This window comes from Delphinapterus leucas, chromosome 8 (assembly GCF_059928025.1).
Source record: "Delphinapterus leucas isolate spDelLeu-1000000601 "Yukka" chromosome 8, BTC_Dleu_Yukka2, whole genome shotgun sequence".
NCBI lineage: Eukaryota > Metazoa > Chordata > Mammalia > Artiodactyla > Monodontidae > Delphinapterus > Delphinapterus leucas.
In genome coordinates, this window is record NC_143136.1 from 102,781,778 (window position 1) to 102,802,110 (window position 20,333).

Below are 20,333 nucleotides of genomic sequence, written 5' to 3' on the forward strand. Positions count from 1 at the left end.
CCTAGAAACAAATGACAATGAAAACACAACGACCCAAAACCTATGGGATGCAGCAAAAGCAGTTCTAAGAGGGAAGTTTATAGCTATACAAGCCTACCTCAAGAAACAAGAAAAATCTCAAATAAACAACCTAACCTTACACCTAAAGCAATTAGAGAAAGGAGAACAAAAATCGCCAACGTAAGCAGAAGGAAAGAAATCATAAAGATCAGATCAGAAATAAATGAAAAAGAAATGAAGGAAATGATAGGAAAGATCAATAAAATTAAAAGCTGGATCTTTAAGAAGGTAAACAAAATTGATAAACCATTAGCCAGCCTTATCAAGAAAAAAAGGGAAAAGACTCAAATCAATATAATTAGAAATGAAAAAGGAGAAGTAACAACTGACACTGCAGAAACACAAAGGATCATGAGAGATTACTACAGGCAACTATATGCAAATAAGATGGACAACCTGGAAGAAATGGACAAATTCTTAGAAAAGACGAACCTTCTGAGACTGAATCAGGAAAAAATAGAAAATACGAACAGACCAATCACAAGCACTGAAATTGTAACTGTGACTAAAATCTTCCAGCAGACAAAAGTCCAGGACCAGATGGCTTCACAGGCGAATTCTATCAAACATTTAGAGAAGAGGTAACACCTATCCTCCTCAAACTCTTCCAAAATATAGCAGAGGGAGGAACACTCCCCAACTCATTCTACGAGGCCACCATCACCCTGATACCAAAACCAGACAATGGCATTTTTCATAGAACTAGAACAAAAAATCACACAATTTGTGTGGAAACACAAAAGACCCCGAATAGCCAAGGCAATCTTGAGGGGAAAAAATGGAGCTGGAAGAATCAGGCTCCTGGACTTCAGACCTTACTACAAAGCTACAGTAATCAAGATAGTATGGTACTGGCAAAAAACCCAGAAATATAGATCAATGGAACAGGATAGAAATCCCAGCGATAAACCCACACACATATGGTCGCCTTATTTTTGATAAAGGAGGCAAGAACATACAATGGAGAAAAGACAGCTTCTTCAATAAGTGGTGCTGGGAAAACTGGTCAGCTACATGTAAAAGAATGAAATGAGAACCCTCCCTAACACCATACACAAAAATAAACTCAAAATGGATTAAAGACCTAAACGTAAGGCCAGACACTATAAAACTTTTAGGGAAAAACATAGGCAGAACACTCTATGACATAAATCACAGCAAGACTCTTTTTTGATCCACCTCCTAGAGAAATGGAAATAAAAACAAAAATAAACAAATGGGACCTAATGAAACTTAAAAGCCTTGGCACAGCAAAGGGAACCATAAACAAGATGAAAAGACAACTGTCAGAGTGGGAGAAAGTATTTGCAAACGAAGCAACTGACAAAGGATTAATTTCCAAAATTTACAAGCAGCTCATGCAGCTCAATAACAAAAAAACACACAACCCAATCCAAAAATGGGCAGAAGACCTAAACAGACATTTCTCCAAAGAAGATATATAGACTGCCAACAAACACATGAAAGAATGCTCAACATCATTAATCATTAGAGAAATGCAAATCAAAACTACAATGAGATATCATCTCATACCAGTCAGAATGGCCATCATCAAAAAAATCTAGAAACAATAAATGCTGGAGAGGGTGTGGAGAAAAGGGAACATTCTTGCACTGTTGGTGGGAATGTAAATTGATACAGCCACTATGGAGAACAGTATGAAAGTTCCTTAAAAAACTACAAATAGAACTACCATATGACCCAGCAATCCCACTACTGGGCATATACCCTGAGAAAACCATAATTCAAAAAGATTCATGTACCAAAATGTTCATTGCAGCTCTATTTACAATAGCCAGGACATGGAAGCAACCTAAGTGTCCATCAACAGATGAATGGATAAAGAAGATGTGGGACACATATACAATGGAATATTACTCAGCCATAAAAAGAAACGAAATTGAGCTATTTGTAATGAGGTGGATAGACCTAGAGTCTGTCATACAGAGTGAAGTAAGTCAGAAAGAGAAAGACAAATACCGTATGCTAACACATATATATGGAATTTAAGAAAAAAATGTCATGAAGAACCTAGGGGTAAGACAGGAATAAAGACACAGACCTACTGGAGAACGGACTTGAGGATATGGGGAGGAGGAAGGGTGAGCTGTGACAAAGCGAGAGAAAGGCATGGACATATATACACTACCAAACGTAAGGTAGATAGCTAGTGGGAAGCAGCTGCATAGCACAGGGAGATCAGCTCGGTGCTTTGTGACCACCTGGAGGGGTGGGATAGGGAGGGTGGGAGGGAGACACAAGAGGGAGGAGATATGGGAACATATGTATATGTATAACTGATTCACTTTGTTATAAAGCAGAAACTAACTCACCATTGTAAAGCAATTATACCCCAATAAAGATGTTAAAAGAAAAAGAATGACAAGTTGAAATAATCAAACGGAAAACTCAGGAAACAAAAATAAAAAAGACTTTTGCTATTGAATTAAAGATGTTACAAAATTAGATATTGGCGATGGATGGACAACTCTGTAAATACCATTGAACAGAACACTTAAAATGAGTGAACTCTATGGTATGTAAATTATATCTCAATAAACTTCTTAAAAAAAAATAGAGTAAGATTAAATTTACAGCCAGGCTGGTAAACGAATGTTGGTCCTAGGATTTTGGGCAGGTATGAGAGGTTGGTACAAATTTGGTTCTGAAGTTCCTAGTAGCCAAAGCAAAGAAACACTATCCACCCAACTCGCAGTGTCATTAGAAAAAAAAAAATCTAACTTCTTAGCAAAATCTGAGCTTCCTATTACTGAAAGCCTATAAATTTTCATGAAAGGGTGGAATATCCCACTATCCTTCACATAGCCACAGTAAAACCAAGACGGGTTTGTGTTAGGGAGTCGTGCTTGGGGTGTGTGTGCGTGCCGTGTGTTTGTGTGTGGGGGTAGGTGCAGGCTGGAGGGGTCTGCAGGGAGCCGAGTCTCTGTGGGAAGGAGAGTGGGTTCCCTTGCTGTACCTGGTTCTCCAAACCTTGAAAGAGGACCTTGGACACCACGTCCCTGTCCAGGGCAACTTGGATATCTGAGCAGACTCAGAAAAGGGCTCCGTGCCCACAGGGACCCCTTAGAGAGCATACATGTCAGGGCTGGGTATGAGCCCCATCTGTAATAGGAAGAACAAATCAGATCTGTTTCTTTTATTTTAAACTTTGTATTCTATGGCCTTTGCTTCCAGTTAAGAATGTTGCCTCTAGCCTGAAATATACAGCATAGCCCATTCTCAAGACTCTGACCTTCAAGGATATAATACTTTTCCATTTATACAGAGATTAAAAATTGCAGAACAGAAAATACCATTTGTCCTGTTGGAGGATTACAGGAACATCGTGACCTGACCTGCGTGGACGGCTGCAAGAACAAAGGATTCTGACACCAAGAAGTTTGCCACAAACGGCCACGCCCCTCCCTCCCTTGGCCTTTAAAAATGCTTTGCTGAGGGCTGGGAGAGGGAGGGTGGGAGGGAGGGAGACGCAAGAGGGAAGAGATATGAGAACATATGTATAACTGATTCAGTTTGTTATAAGGCAGAAACTAACACACCGTTGTAAAGCAATTATACCCCAATAAAGATGTTAAACATAAATGCTTTGCTGAAACCCTTCGAGGAGTTTGGGGCTTTTGGGGCATGAGCCCCCTGTTTCCTTGCATGGCTCTGCAATAAACTGTTCTCTTCTCCACACTCCATCATTTTGGTGTTGTTTGGCCTCACTGTGCGTTGGACACACGATCTTCCATTTGGTAACATATCTTGGCTACCACAGGCCCCCCTGGTCTTCTGCTCCAGCCGTGTATGGCCTGGAGCAGCTGTAGAACTTCCCCTGCACTTGGATTTCCTAGAGCAAGGGCAGTCTGGGCCGTCCTCACTGCCGTGCAGCCTCTGATCTGCTGTGTAAGGAGCAAAGCAGATGCCAGGCACCTCAGGGAGGCTGTGCTCTCCTAACACACAGGGATGCCGTTTTCTCAGAATCAAATGTGTCAACTTGTTGATAAGATTTGTTCGGAGATGCATCCCGAACATGAGATAACAATGTGGATGGGGTCATCTTTTCAGCCAGAGAGATGGATTCCCGTGTTTTGACAATCACTCGTGATGCAAATAGACATAAATATCTTTGGCTCTCCTAGTGTGTGTGGGTGAAATTCTGTCCCCCAAAGGCAAGAGTGCCGTGTATGCTCTCTGATGGCCATCCCTCCACCAACAGTCTCGCCCTCACTCTGATGACTGACCTGGGATTCTTTTCAGTTTCCAGGAGCGGTGTCTGAGGTTAAGCACTGCTCCTGGCACTGCAGATAAGCACGTCCTTTCCATCTGGGGCTTAGGAAACTTCACAGTCGTGTGAACGCTGGGATGCCCATGGCTCTGACTTGCATGATTCCTGTGGTGTCTGGTAGCTTTCAACACGACTGTTACAGAAACTTCTGGTTCAAAGAGACACTTCACACTCGGAGATAATTTCTCTGCAGGGGTGATCAGGCCTTAAGATACAAAAAGTGTTTATTGGGTGCTGCTGAGAACTTTCTGCCACATGACACTACCTGGCACGTGGAGAGCTTTTTGTGGGCTTCAGAGTGTTTTTCCTCACTTCATTCTCACCACGCCTCTGTGAGGAAGTACATCTGTTAGCTTGTGTCTGGTTGTAATTGACATAAAATACTCCAACTGGCTTGATCTATAAAGGGGATTTACGGGCTGGTTCTTGTAACCGATATGCTCAGAGGTAGTCAGTCTTCAGGGGAAGACTGATCTGGGCTCAGAAGGGCTCCCTGAGAGCTGGGACTTCTCCTGTTCCTGCTCTGCCTTCCTGGCCCAGGCTTATCCTCAAGATTATACTGAAGGCTCCTGGCAGCTCGGGATACCTTACAGTTTCAAAACAGTTGCTGGAGTGTTATAATCCTCACCACCTCTTATTATGTCATCCAGTTGTCAACTGAAAACAAATGCACAACCTAGGACTACCCTGGTGGTCCTGTGATTAAGGCTCTGCACTTCCAGTGAAGGGGGCATGGGTTCAATTCCTGGTCAGGGAACTAAGATCCCATATGCTGCATGGTGTGGCCAAAAAAAAAGCACAACCTAAAAGTTGAGAATTATGTTTTACTCGGCAGACTTGCTGAGGACTTAAGCCCAGAAGGCAGCCTCTCAGAGAGCTCGGAGGGACAGCTCCAAAAAGGTAAGGGAAGAGCCAGGATATATAGGAGTGTTGCAACAAAGACCAGGTAGTCAGAACATCAAGAGATAACTGTTGGCACTTCCCTGGCGGTCCAGTGGTTAAGACTCTGCGCTCCCACTGCAGGGGGCATGGGTTCAATCCCTGGCCGGGGAACTAAGATCCCGAATGCCTTGCGGTGCGGCCAAAAAAAAAAAAAGAAAAAAGAAAAAAGATAACTTAATTAAAGAAAACCAGACATCTCAAGTTAATGAACTTAGCTAGGCACCTCAGGGAGGCTGTGCTCTCCTAACACACAGGGATGCCGTTTCTATGTATGGGAAAATGTAAGAGTCTAGGCTCATTGAAATCATTCCCTTGATGTGCACCTTAGCTGTCTAGGGCCCAAATCCTGCTTTTCTCCCTCCTGAATCCCTGCAGGGTGCCCAGTGTGGTGGTGGCTGCAGTGGCTACTGGCTTGATGGCTGCAATTTTGTTTGTTTACTGATATGGCAGGTGACATTTTTCATTCACACAGTGGAAGAGAAAAGGTTTCTTATAACAGATTTACAAGAACAAGGAGAGATTTTTCTATTTCCCACGAGCCCCAGCTCCTTGCCTCTGACTAATTTATGTGTCCATTCTTGTAGGCCAGAGGCATGGGATTCCACGGCTGACCCAAGAACCATTTCTGGGACCTGGGGATGGGTTTCAACCTCATCAAGTCGCATGGCTAAGAATGGGGAGGGAAACAAAGCATTCTCTTCCTGAAAGGAGGGGGATTTGTATGCAGGTGGGTAAGGACGAGGCTTGTACCAGTTAACAGAGGAGAACTCGGGGCTTTTCTAGGGTTGGATAAAAATGTGATGACACGTATGGGGTTATTTTTCCTCTCCACTATTACCTGTGAGTTCATGGAGGGCCCGGGTCCACAGATTTCTTTTCTCTGTTTCTCCAAGACCTAGGACAATGCAATGTCCTTAAAGGGTGCTTACTAAGTATTTGCTGAGGGTAGTTAGGGATGTATGAGACAGAGAGATGGAACTGGTTTGATGCAAGTTGGGGATTAAGATGGAGCCTAAAGAAGTAATTCTGAACCAACTTTGAAACTCCAAGAAGCTGAGAGTCTGGGCTTGATCAACAGAAAGTGAGATGTTCTGTAGCAGAAGAGGGGGGTGACTTCATGAGAGGAAGGGAGAAGAATATGAGCTGAGCTGGTGAGAAAGCCAGGGAGGAGGTGATGACAGCCAGCCCCAGCCGGTGGGATGAGAGAGGCTGCACCAGAGCCCGTACTACCTCCCCCCACCATCCCCTCTCCCTTATCCTCTGCTGTAGCTCCTCTCTGAAGTACCCAGATAATAGTATCTCAGGCATATTTCCTAAGTTTTTCAGATGCTTAAAACCACCACCAAATGGAAGAAATTAACTACTTGATGATCATGAGCCTGTAGCCCCCAGACCTTCTGGTGCCTAAGGATTGATCACCATCGATCAGTCCGAGAACTGTGCATGAGCTGATCCCATACCCTGGGATTCCCCTCCCTTACTTGGCCTTTCAACATGTTTTGCCAAAACCTTTTGAGGTGTTCAGGGTTTCTGCGGGGCATGAGCCACCCATTCTTCTTGCATGGCCCTGCAATAAGCCTTTCTCTGATCCAGACTCCGATGGTTTTGGTATTGTTTGGCTTCGCTTGGCCTGAGGCACACAAACTCGCGTTTGGTAACACATTCACTTCAAGAAAGAAGTGACTGTCTTGGAATTTAGGGCACAATGGGTAGAAGACATTGACAGCAGAGCCACACAATTCATTTTTCCCTCCTGTAGGATTGGAAGTACTTGGAGCTAAACAGTGAAACTTGGGTGGAACTTTGGGTCCTGAGTTTTGAACCAAGAATGTCAATGTTGGCATCAACTTATTTGCTTGGAGTTGGATGGGGAGGTTCAGCCAAGTGGACTCCATGGGCCCCCCACAGGCACGAACAGGTGGCTAAGGGATGCATTTAGCAGGTGTTCTAGAAATGTGACCTCCCTCAATGTGCTTTGTGTCCTGGCCCTGCTGCGGAGCCACTGCAAGCTTCCCAGACCTGTCTGCTTGTCTGCACCTCCTGCAGGGTGAGGGGTGAGAGATCTCCCTGGGTTCCCAGCCTCGTGGTGCTGGGTCTTCTAGACCCCCAGTGGGGTGTCCTCTCAAGGACGCCTTGGCAACGCTTGCAGGCCACTTTTCCAGGCTAATTCTGACTTCCTAATACACCACGTTGTCTCTGGGCTGCCTCTATCAAGCTTAACTCAGCTGAGAACCACAGGAGGGAATAAACCAGGCATGATTTACCAACCAATGTCCACCCTCCGGGGAGTACAGGACACTTGGGATAACTATTCAGCCTCAAACTTGGATGTGTAAGGACACAGCCCTGGTGTTTTCTCTTTTCTGCCCTTAAAGGATTCAGAATGATTTTGCAGGTGACACACATTCTGTGGATTAGGGTAATAAAGTTCTCTTTAAACCTAGAATTCTATCAGAGCAAAAAGAATATTAGTCATCTTTGAGATAAAATTGGTTGTCTTTCATTGGTCCTCTGAGCCCCCAGAGGAAAGTTGCAGCCTGGCAGGCAGGTGGGCAAGGGCTCTCTTTTAGTTTCATAAGACTCTTTAATTATATAGTTACTCTTTCTACAAAGGCCCAGAGACAATTGAAAACAGGAACACATAAAAGAAAACAATGTAACTAGAACAGCAAAGATTTAGGTCCAAGGAAAAGAAGAATAAGCAACTCACATTCAGCCTGGAGAAGGCAGGAAGAGCACCCATAGAAGGACCTGCCTTGTTGCTTTCAATCTGACTCTGAACTCCCTGGCAGCCAATGTGAAGAAGGAGACAGGTGGGGTTGTACTTCTCAGAAAGAAAAGGACAGCTAAACACGTGATCTCATTTAATCTTTGTAACAGTTCAACAAACTTACATCCACTTTCTTGATGAAGAAATTGAGTCCTATTGAGTTGAAGGGACCTTGGAATTACATGGTTGTCAAGTGGTAGAGAGGGGAGTTGAACGCATGTCTGTCTGGTTCTGTATTCTATGCTCTTGATCACCAGGCTCCGCATTTCTGAGATGAAAGGGGCAAGTAGATAGTGATGTTGGTGTTATCTGATGCTCTTAAAGGACCCATTCTGACCCTCTGGCCTGGATGGATGGTTCCTGCACCTGGATCTTCAGAGGAGCCACCAGAACAAACCCTGTGGCCCTCAGTGATCTGTGGCCACAGGTAAATCAGTGATGCTCATGTGACCACAGGGAAAGGTTGGTCAAGACCCTTCTTCCCCAGCCCCCCTCCTCCTGGATTCCCAAGTTCTCATTCTACATTTTCAAATGCCCCTGATGTGAATGCCCCTGAGGCAAATGCCCCTGATGTCCATAATTCCACTTCCCTAGAGAGGATTTTGATCTTTTTTTCTTTTGGGACGGGTGGATGGTGTCATTATGGGCCACCTACCTAGAGGGCAAGGGACAGGTTCAACAGGGACTGGTTGAAAATCCACTTGCTCAGTGAACCAACTAGTAAAAGTAAACCGAGAACGAAGTCTCCATTAGTCTCCTACCAGTTTCCCATGTGCAAAGAGCTTTCCCTTCCTCTTGTTGCTGAAATTTGGCCTCTGTACACAGGTGCCAGATTAAATCTCAGAGACAGAGCTTTCGGTAAAGTAGAAAGAAATAGCTTTATTGCTTTGGCAGGCACAGTGGGCTAATGCCCTCAAGACTGTGTGTCCCTCCCTGGAGTGGGTACTGAGGAGTCTTACGGGGTTCAAGGAGCTGGGCGTGGTCAGCTCCTGGACATTCTTCTGATTGGTTGGTGGTGAGGTAATTGGGAGTCAGCATCATCAACCTTCTGGTTCCTACCAGTCTGGGGTCTACGTGCTTGTGGGCAGCAGACAGTTAACTTTTCCCACTGGTGTGGGTTTCAGTATCTGCAAAACAGGTCAAAGAACGTGGCTCAGAATATTATCTATAGCCCTTGAGGAGGAACTAAAGTCGTTGAATTTGTGTAATGGCTAAAATATTATTATTTTGTCTTGCTTGACTGTTTTCCTTTCTTTTTGCATTTTCTCACTTCTCTGATTAAATTTATTTTTCAACTAAAGTTTTTCTACAGACAAAAGGCAGGCGGAGGACATGGGCGGGTGTCCATTCTGGGAAGGCCTTGTAGGGTCCTGCTCGGTTACACTCTAAGCAGGAGAAAGACTTAGCAGAGTGAGGATAAGGTCTTGGGGCAGGGTCTCCCGAAGGGCTTTTGGAGAGAAAAGGGACTCGTGGGGGCAGAAGCTGGTCCAGAGGAGAGTGTGGCCTTGGGAATAGCAGGCACATACTCAGCAGGAGCTGGATCAGGAAAGGTTCCCTCCATTCAAGCTATGGATTCTCTGGACCCTCCACTTTTTTTTTTTTCGCTGTACGCGGGCTTCTCACTGTTGTGGCCTCTCCCGTTGCGGAGCACCGGCTCCAGACGCGCAGGATCAGCGGCCATGGCTCACGGGCCCAGCCGCTTTGCGGCATGTGGGATCCTCCCAGACTGGGGCATGAACCCGTGTCCCCTGCATCGGCAGGCGGACTCTCAACCACTACGCCACCAGGGAAGCCCCTGGACCCTCCAGCAGAGGCAGGAAGAAAGCATGGGCACCTGGAGGGGAGCAGTCACTGGTTTAGCCATCGTCTGCTCTCTTGCTTCTGGTAGGGATTCACCAACTGGGTGTGTCCTTTGCTTTCCCTGCGTCCTCCTGTTTTTCATCAGAGTGTATTTGGACCAGTCATTAGGTCATGTCCTGTCTGATCCAGGGAAGTAAGCTCACCACTGCCTGCTGTAAGGATGTGGATGAGAAGACAAAGGCGGCGAGGCAGAACAGGAGAGGGAAAGAGAGGGGTGGAAACACATTCCTGGAGTTATTCTAAACATAAATAGCCAAATCACTGCTGACCCAGTGTGTGCTATTTGAAGAGCACGCAGGGAAACTTGTAAGCTGAAGGAGGCTTTGAGTTGTGTTAATGCTCCTTTTAGAGGTGTTACCAGCTGAACAGATGGTAGACGCCCAACAGAACTGGAGGAGATCAAGTATCCTTCATAGCTTGCTTAAGGTGCCATGGAGGGTGCTTTATTACTTATAGAGTCACAGAAACAAGCTCTACTACACCGCAGTGTGTTGTTACATAACTCCTTCCTCTTCCTGAATGCAGCGTTGGGGCACCCCATATGGTATTACAGGTAAATTTGTTTTACTTCGGGTATATATTTATTTCTGGAGGAACTAGCTTTTGGCAGCTCAGAGTGGAAATTAATTCAAAGCACTAAAGAGAGGTATCGGGAAGGAGGAGCTCCATTCAGACCTAGAAGAGATATGTTCAATTTCGATAGACTCTCTTTCTGTGGGCCATGCAAAGGGATGTGAAATTGCGGAAGGAACTTCCCAGGGTACCTTGATCTAGGTGAGACTGGGTGTATGAAAACCCCGACAAAGGAACATTTACTGCACAGGGACACTTGGAACACTTGCTGGAATTTTAGAAAGATTTTTGCTTTATGAAAACATCCCTAGAAACGAAAACTTCCTTTGTGCTGAAAAGTCACCAAGGATGCTAAAATCGCACACAGCAGAGAAAATCAAGGTCCAGGGTTAAGAACCTCCGAATTTTAAGATAATCAAGGGGGGAAGATAATGGGAAATAACGGGGCTCTGTAACAGGGTGTTAATGAACTTGTTTTGGGATCCCTTATTAAACAATTATTATTGGAAAATAGTTTGCAATATTAAAAATATAATACATATTCATGGCTTAATTCAAACTGTCTAGAAGGGTCTAAAGTGAAAAGCATGTCTCCCTCCACCCCCCTCCCTGTGAAGTTACCATGATGAATCGCTTATTGTTTACCTGTTTGGAAATTTCCTATGCAAATGAAAGGATATATATTGTATCATTAAAACAATCACCCATGGAATCACATTGCATGGATCATTCTGCAACTTACATTTTCACTTTATATTCTACATTGGAGAACTTCCCACATCTGTGTAAGGATCAACATTGGTCTCTGAAATGGCCATACAGTATTTCATTGTGTGGATGGATTATAATTTTTCTAACTTGTTCTCTGATGACAAATATGTATACTGTTTCTTGGCTTTTGCCGTTACCAAAAATGCTACCAGCAGCATCTTCTTTCACGTATCTTTGTGCATGTCTGCAAGTATAGCTAATAGATATGTTCATTCTGTTAGGTACCACTTAAGTTGGCCTTCAAAAATTATTTTTGCCAGTAGTGTACATGCACGCTTGATTCTCTCTGCACCTTTTTAGTATTTGCCAAAATCACAGGAGAGAAGAATTCTTTCATTTATTCAACCACTGAAAAATATTTCTTGAGCACCTACTATACGCCAAGCATGTGTGTTAGGGTCTGGGAAAACATGGAGGGCAAAAAGCAAAATGGCAGGACCCTTTCCCAGTGGAGCTCACGGTCCAGATGAGGAGACAAACATTCAGTAATCACATCGGTAAATGTAAATGATGACTTTTAGAAGTGCCATAAGAGAGAAATACATAATAGTTAGAAGAACATATAAAAGAGAGAGCTGATGTAATTAGGGGCTAGGCTGGGTGGTCAGGACTAGCTTGCCCCAGGAATGGACAATTGAGCTGCAAAATGAGTAGACTCATTAGGTGGAGAAGGAAGGGAGAGAGAGGGAATACACCATGGACGAAGGTCCTGAAAAGAATCCAGGTGGGGAGAAGTTAGAAAGGAGAGGTGGGTTCAGGGCCAGACCACACAGGACCCACTCAGGGTTTAGATCCTTTCATAAGAGAAAAGGATCCTTTCCCTTCCTAACCTTTGAAAAGTTTGAAACAGGGGAGATACATAATCATATTTGTGTTTTGAAAAGATTGTCGTGTTTGTTCCTAGAGGGAGATAACAGTAGAAGATAACTCCTGTTTGCATTTATTTAATTTTGAGTGAGGTTGATTGTTTGCTCTTATGTGATTGATGATCAACTGCATTTAATGTTCCTTGAATTGTTTGCTAAGTTGTCAAGGTACAACTTTTTTTTTCTATTGAGTTCATCTTCTTATTGATTTATAAGAGCTCTTTGTATATTAAGGACATTAGTCTTTCATATGCCAAAACGCTTTTCTGGTTTTGCCTTTTGGCTATTTTTAGATGCTCTTTAATATTTATATGGTCAGATTATCAATATTTCCTTTATGTCTTCTCAATTTTGTGTCATGCTCATAAAGACCTTCTCTAAAATTATAAATATATTTCCTTATTTTTCTAGTGCTCTCATGTTTTTATTTCCTACATTTTAAATGATTTATCTGGAATTTATTTTTGATAGGAATTGAGGTAGGTTTACTTATTACTTTTGCTGATTGCTGCTGGTCAGTTGTGTATCACCATTTAATAAATCTCAATTTTTCTTGCCAATTTGAAATGCTACCTTTATCACTTACTCAATTTCCACCTGTCAGTTATGCCTTTAGATGTAACTTTATTCTTTTTTGTTTCATTTGGTTAATTATTGTCTATTCCTGAACAAGTACTAATTTAAAAAATTACAGTAGCTTTGGGATATATTTTAATATCTGCTAGGGTTCAACCTCATTTTTCTCTCCCCCCCCGCCTTCACACACAATTTTCTTGGCAATGTTGACATGTTCCTTGGCAAAGCCTCACTCAGAGAAATGAGCAGCCAATGTGACCTCCATCACCAGTGTGAAGGTGCTTGTTATTCGTGGTCTCATCCTGTGGGTGACATTCAGTGACCATTCTAGAACATTCTTTTGTTTGCAGTGTGATCCAGTGCTCCCCACTTCTTGGCATCAAGATGTCACTGGCTTCACATGTTTCCCCCCCTCTGTTCAGCATCAGTAGAACAGGCAGGTTTCAGGAGCATCTAAACTGTGCACCATCTGGGACATAGAGAATGCTGGCAAGCCTTACCTCTCTCTTTTTTACCTAAAGTTACAAAAAGCAAATATTGTCAGGAGCAGCAAAACTTCAGCTGCAGAACACAGGGGAGAAAAATACCACCCAGGTAGGCTGAACTGCAGACCACTGTCCCCTCCTCTCGTGTCCAAGCCTGCTTTCTCTCAGCGGGGTCCAGACAACTTGTTTTTAAGTCTCCTTCAACAGACAGAACATGAACTTGAGAGTCAGGCCCAGGGACAAACTCACCCACTTGCTCTGTGACCATGGACCTCTTAACTTCTCGGGACCTCATGTCCTTCTCGGGACAGAAGAGGCCCTGATGCTTGCTTTGAAGAGTTGTTCTGAGAAAAAAAGAAATAATATCTGGATCGCACATGGCACAATGGAGCTGCTAAATGGAAACCATGGTTATGCAGCACATCCCACATTTGTCTCATAAAAAACTATTGTCCTCATCATAACCAATCCTTCCAAATGTTGATGTAAATCAGACACCAGACTGGAATTTTCAAGGCTCCTCCAGTCATTGCTGGGTCATTTACGGGCAGTATTTAATAAAAATATAAGGGGTAGGTATTCTAAAATGTGAAAGCAAGCCGTGAAGAATCATGTCCCAAATAGCAGACTTTCCCCCAGTAGATGTCACGGTCCTGGCCTCCATCCCCATGCTCCCAGGGCTGTGCCAGGCAGGTGATAATGGAATAGCAGCAGGCAGCCTGCAGCATCTGTCTTCTGTGAGGGCTCAATTAGCATGCAGAATCGCATCACCCTGTACCTCTGGAATGAACTTTTACCCACTCCTTCGTTTCATAAGTTTAATTAGTTAAAACTGAGTAAGTGGTCTGGCGTAGATGGAAATGCTTTCCAAATAAAAATATCAGTTACCCTGAAAGCTTTTATGAAAAGTTAGGAAATGAAGTGAACGAACAACAAAAAAAGTGAGCTAACAAAACAAAACCCGAAGCCCAAAGCCTACTCTCTTGGCCACACTCCTTCTAAGAAAAAAAAAAAAAAGAAAAAAATCAGGCCTGGGCCAAAAGGAAATTCTCCCAAGTGATGGAGCTTTCCAGGCAGTTTGTCAAGTGTGCTCTCTAAAAAGCCACCGATACTTTCAAACTTCAAGCCTGACGGAGGTTTTAATCACCACAGCATTTCATTAACAGGGAGGGTCACCAGGCAGTCTGGTCAAGGGTAGATAGTGTAAATTTGACAGGAATATGGAAATGCAGGGTTGGCTTTAGTCAGATGGTTGCCCTTGGAGTTGAGAGGCTGCAGACCTCATTAGGTGATAAATACCAAGTGATGGGGATTCGTGACGGGGATTCAGTGATGCAGCTAGAGGGGCAGCAGGTGGCATGGCCTGGGGAAACCCGGGGCACACTCGGAGGATGGTGCTGTCAGAAGGGACTTCAGGTGGAGGTCAGGCCAGGCTCTCCTCACCCTCCCGACTGCTCAGCTCAGCAATGAGGGATGGAGATTCCAGACCCACTGCGAGGAAGGGACAGAACGATGGGGCGTGTGCAGCCCAATGCCCTCTCTGACCTTCCAGTGGATGTAGGTCCAGGGTTCAGGATGCCTCTCACGTCCAGCCGTCTAGCTGTATCTCCTCCTCCCCTGTGGACCCTGCATCCTGTTCCCTTGGGTCCTCCCCTCTCTGTCTGCCTCACCTGGTCCCTGCTCACCTTTCCAGCTTTGTCTCTCTGCATTATACATTCATGTCCTGTCCCCAGTGGTCCTGACTTACTCTCACCTGTTCCTTTTCACTGAACTTAGGCAGCTTTTTCTTCAGGAAGTTTCTCTGGTGCTTCTGCTTGGCCGGGTCCCTCCAGGGACCGTGAGGGCTGCATATGGCTGTGTACCTTCCTTCCCTGTAGTTCCATTGTAGCGCTGTACCTGGGGGCTGGTTCATCACCTGTCTCCCCAGTGTGAGCACCTGCCTTTGCGTCGCTGGGATGCGCACCTGCCACGGTTCTGAGTACCGGAAGGGGCTTCGTGCAAGGTGGGTTCCCTAGGAAGCAGACTCAGGAACGAGTTTAGCTGTCAAAGAGGTTTGTGATGGGAGTGCCCTTGGGAACTGCCTCTGTGGACAGGAGGGGAAGGGAGCAGGAAGTGAGCTGTGTTTCCCAAAATTATAGAAACTGAGACCTGATTGAAATAAAAGGTATTTTTAAAAAAATTAATTAATTTTTAGTTTATTTTATTAAAGTATAGTTGAGTTACAATGTTGTGTTAATTTCTGCTGTACAGCAAAGTGATCCAGTTATATATACATATGTATATATAAATCTATTCTTTTTCAGATTCTCTTCCATTATAGGTTATTACAGGATATTGAATATAATTCCCTGTGCTATATAGCAGGTCCTTGTTGGTTATCTATCTTTCTCACTTCTTTTTTGTAATTTAATTTTATTTTGGAGTATAGTTGATTTACAATGTTGCGTTAGTTTCAGGTGTATAACACAGTGATTCAGTTATACATATACATATATGCATCTTTTTCAGATTCTTTTCCCATTTAGGTTATTACAGAATATTGAGTAGAGTTCCCTGTGCTATGCAGTAGGTCCTTGCTGGTTATCTATTTTATATATAATAGTGTGTATATGTTAATCCCAAACTCCTAATTTACCCCTCCTCCCCCCCTTTCCCATTTGGTAACCATAAGTTTGTCTTCTATGTCTGTGAGTCTGTTTCTGTTTCATAAGTAAGTTATTTGTGTCATGTTTTAGAATTCACATATAAGTGATATCATATGATATTTGTCTGTTTTTGTCTGACTTACTTCACTTAGTATTATAATCTCTAGGTCCATCTATGTTGCTGCAAATGGCAGTATTTCATTCTTTTTGATGGCTGAATAATATTCCATTATATATATATATATATATATATATATATATATATATATGGACCACTTCTTATTTATCCATTCATATGTTAATGGACATTTAGGTTGCTTCCATGTCTTGGCTATAGTGCTGCTATGAACATTGGGGTGCATGTATCTTTTCGAATTAGAGTTTAAAAAAGGTGCTTATTTGCAGTTTGTTAGGACTGCAGCCCAGGAGACACACATTTAAGAAGCACTATGTTCCAATGGACTACAACATGAGGGAAGCTTATAAAGGCATAAACCTCCCGGTGACAGTTAGTTACTCGAGTTGTTTCTCAAGAGTAATAGTTGGAGCTGACAAGAAGTAAGGGTATTTGTTAAGTAAGGATTGGTTGGGGTCTGAAGTGGTTGCATAGTCACCAGCAGAGACTTTGAGACCATAAGGCTGCAGCTGGTAGGTGCTGTTCTGAAGACAGCTGGTGGTGTCCTTGGACCTGGTACAGTTCAAAGAAAGTTCAGGTTCTCAGTGGGGCAGAGACCTGTCTGAGACCAGATCACCTGAACTGAGATCACTCCCACTATAATTTTAATTTGTCGTCAGCTGGGAGGCAAGTCTGACAGCAGCCCAGCCCAGCCCTGTGGGGCGCATTGGGGGCTAGAATAACCCCTTAGAGATGTACCTCCTTGGCCCCAATGTCTGGGCCTTTGTACCCTCACCTCAGTTGGTCTTTGGATGAGCGTCACTCCGAGAAGGGTGTAACCTGAGGTGAGGCTCAGTAGTGAACATGGAGAGGCTGACAGCTGTTTGGCTTGCTGACAGCACCCCCAGCAGCTGGAGGTCCCCACTGGAGTGGGACCTGGTTGGCACGTCCCCCTGTTCACACAGAACCCGAGAATATTAGGATGAGTTAATGCACAGACATGTCCATCAGGCCGGCCATTTTGGGATCCTCAGCCAGGACTTGTCTTCTGCAGACACCCTCTGTGGTCATTCATTTTCATCCCGCAAATATCTGGGCACTGGGACAAGTGGGGAACTAGATAGACACAGTCTCTGCTGTTCCGGAGCCCAGATTCTAGTGGGGAGACCGACAGTAAACATGTCAATATATAAGTAATGCAGTTTCCCTGACTCACTGGGGCCTGGCAGAAAATAAAGAGGGTGATGTGAGCATGTCAGGGAGCAGATCGAGGAAGCTGGCTATTCTAGACGTGGTGTTTGGGCAGTCACCATGCAGCAGTGACATGACTCACCGCCTAAAGTTGAGGAGGAGTTGGCCAGGAGCATTTGCAACAGAGGCAGGAGCAAGTGCCAAGGCCCTGGGGCACACCAAGCTTGACGTGTGGGAGCAAAGAAGGCTCATCTGTCTGGAGAGCAGTGATGCAGGGGAGGAAGGGCAGCAGATGAGATCAGACACGGAGGGGAGACCAGGCCTTTGATTTGCAGACCAAACAGGGCTTTGATTTTATGGTAGGAACGATGAGAACTTTTTAGAGTGTTAAAGCAGGAAGTGTTAATTCATCTGATTTATGTTTTGAATAGATCACTCTTCTCGCTATTAGAGTGTGAGATGGAAGCAAGGAGATTAGTCAGGAGATAACACTAGCCAAGAGGTAACTCGGGTCCCGGTGGAGGATGGAGAGAGTGGATGGAGAGGGGATGGGAGGAGGGCATCGACTGGAATTGCCCATGGGCCGAACACACCCTGTGAAGGGCGTGGGGAGGAGAGCTTCCAGAGCTGGTTATCAGCCACTGGACGTCCAGTGGTGCCATTTCCTGAAGTGAAGTGGGTCTGCTTTTTCCTCCTTTTCCCCATTGTTCATTTCCTGTTTTATATCCCATTTCCTTGCAGTCAGAGTTTCTTACTGAGAAGATAGATTAACCAAGTCATTCATACTGATTGCTACCAAACGCAAGTCTGTGTGCTCAATGCACGGTGAGACCAAACAAACCAAAACGTTGGAGTTTGAAGCAGAGAAATGTTTATTGCAGGGCCATGCAAGGAGACGTGTGTTTGGAATCCAAAAAGCCTCAGACTCCTCGAAGGGTTTCAGCAAAGCACTTTTAAAGGCAAGCTGAGGGAGGAGCGTGGTTAGTTGTTGCAAACTTCTTGGTGTTGGAATCCTTTGTTCTTGCAGCTGTCCATGTAGGTAGGTCACAATGTTCCTGTAAACCTCCAAGAGGACAAATGTTATTCTCTGTTCTGCAACTTTTAATCTCTATATGAATGGGAAAAGTGTTACACCCTTAAAGGTCAGAGACTTGAGAATGGGCTATCCTGTATATTTCAGGGTATAGGCAACATTCTTTTTTTTAATGTCTATTTTATTTTATTTATTTTTTATTTTTGGCCATGCCACAAGGCTTGTGGGACCTTAGTTCCCAGACCAGGGATTGAACCCAGGCCCTTGGCAGTGAAAGTGTGGCATCCTAACCCCTGGACCACCAGGGAATTCCCTAGGTAACATTCTTAACTTGAAGCAAAACCAGTAGAATACAAAGGTTAAAGTAAAAGAAACATCTAATAGGGAGTTAGATTTGTTCTTCCCTATTACATGTTTCAACTGACTGACAAGTGATTTCTCCAGAAAATCCATCTACAATGGTGGAATTTGTGCAGAGCAATGGTTTTCTGGTCCTTGTTTTACACACAAGTGCCTCTGTGGAAATAAAAGTAAAGCAGATAAATGCCTAAGAAATGGGAATCTAAAGTCAATTTCATGGACCTTTCTTAATGGGTGAGCAGTAAAAAGGAAGGTTGAATTCTTTTCAGGCAAAGAATTGTTAGCATTTCACAGCCTCTCCAGTGCCAGGGATGTTGGTAGATGCTGTTTCCGAGCTTTCCGGTCTCAGGGCCCATCTCCAAAAAAAAGCATTAGCTGACAGAGTGGTCTGGGGGCGGTGCAGGAGGTCTGGTCCTCTGTGGAGCTGGTGGAGATCACTGTTGGGGGCCAGTGGATGTGTCTGCTCTCCTGCTTATCTCTGTGCCCTTAGCTACACAATGAGCTGTCTGTCAGGGTAGGTGATGGATAAAGTGTCTCAGGGCCACGGGTGCTTCACAGGGCTGATCTCTAGAGCATCCAAAGTCTGAACCTGGGGTTCAGAACCAAGATGCAGAGGAGCCAAGGTTATAACTACAGCAATGATGCTGAGAAATCTCATGTGAGAAGTGATTTGAGGATGAGAATGGAAGGCTGAGTAGCTAGGATGGCGCAGGACCAGATGGACGAGTCCCCGGCTGAATGGGGAGCATCAGAGCCAAGTATAAGCTTGCAAAGTGTGTGACCTTGGGAGGGGGCGGAGGTGGGCTTGCAAGGAGAATGCAGGCAGGACAACAAAGGAGGCTCTATGCCTTTCAACAAATAAAGAAGTGATGCCAGATGACCCTCCCTAGCTGTGGGGTGTTTAGGAAGAGCTCTGTGGGATAGAGGTGGTCTTTTAGGCCTGTGAGATCCCATGAGGGTCTCCCAGTGTGTGACTAAGCTTCAGAAACAGAGAATGATGTCAGTTGATGGTGGGTGAGTCACCTTGCTTCCTGAGGCTGGGAGTTAGTGCTGAGTGACCCCGTGGAGGCATGAGGTTTGGGTCAAACCTTCATTCTCAGGGGCCTGAGGCTGACCCAGCCTGTGGTTGGCATGAGCCTGTGGCTAACCAGTCCTGCAGTGAAAAACAACATTCTTTAAATGGTAACTGTAAAGAAGCTAGTATTGGGTAGTGGTCAGGACCTGGAGTCTGGAACCAGGCTGTGGGGTTCGAGCTCAGCTGCCTTGCAAGAGCTGCACAAACTTAGGCAAGACGAGGAATCTTGTGGAGCCTCTATTTCCTCATCAGAAAAATAGAGGATAATGACTGCCCTTTCCTTGCAGGGTTGTTGCATGGATTCAATGAGTTGATATTTGCAAAGCACTTAGAACGATTTCTGGCACATAGTAAACACTCAGCAGATGTTATCTCTTATCGTTGCTACCATTTATTGAGTACAGACTATGCCAAGAACGATGCTAAGTGGTACATACACACAGAATTATGTCAGCCTCATGATAGCCCTGAGGGTAATCTTCCCATTTATACATGAGGAAACTGAGTTGCAGTTATGTCAAGCCCTGGGATCAGGCTGCTGATAAGTAACAGAATTACCCAGTTACCCAGTAACTGGAAGGGTGTGCAGGAAATAGGGTTAGTATCATTTGGAGTCCATAAGGATTATTATTTCAGGACTTAACACTAGGCTCAGACATTGTCTCTGATGCCTGTTGCTGGAGCAGGTGCCAACCCTAGGGGTGACCTGTTCTGGTCTTC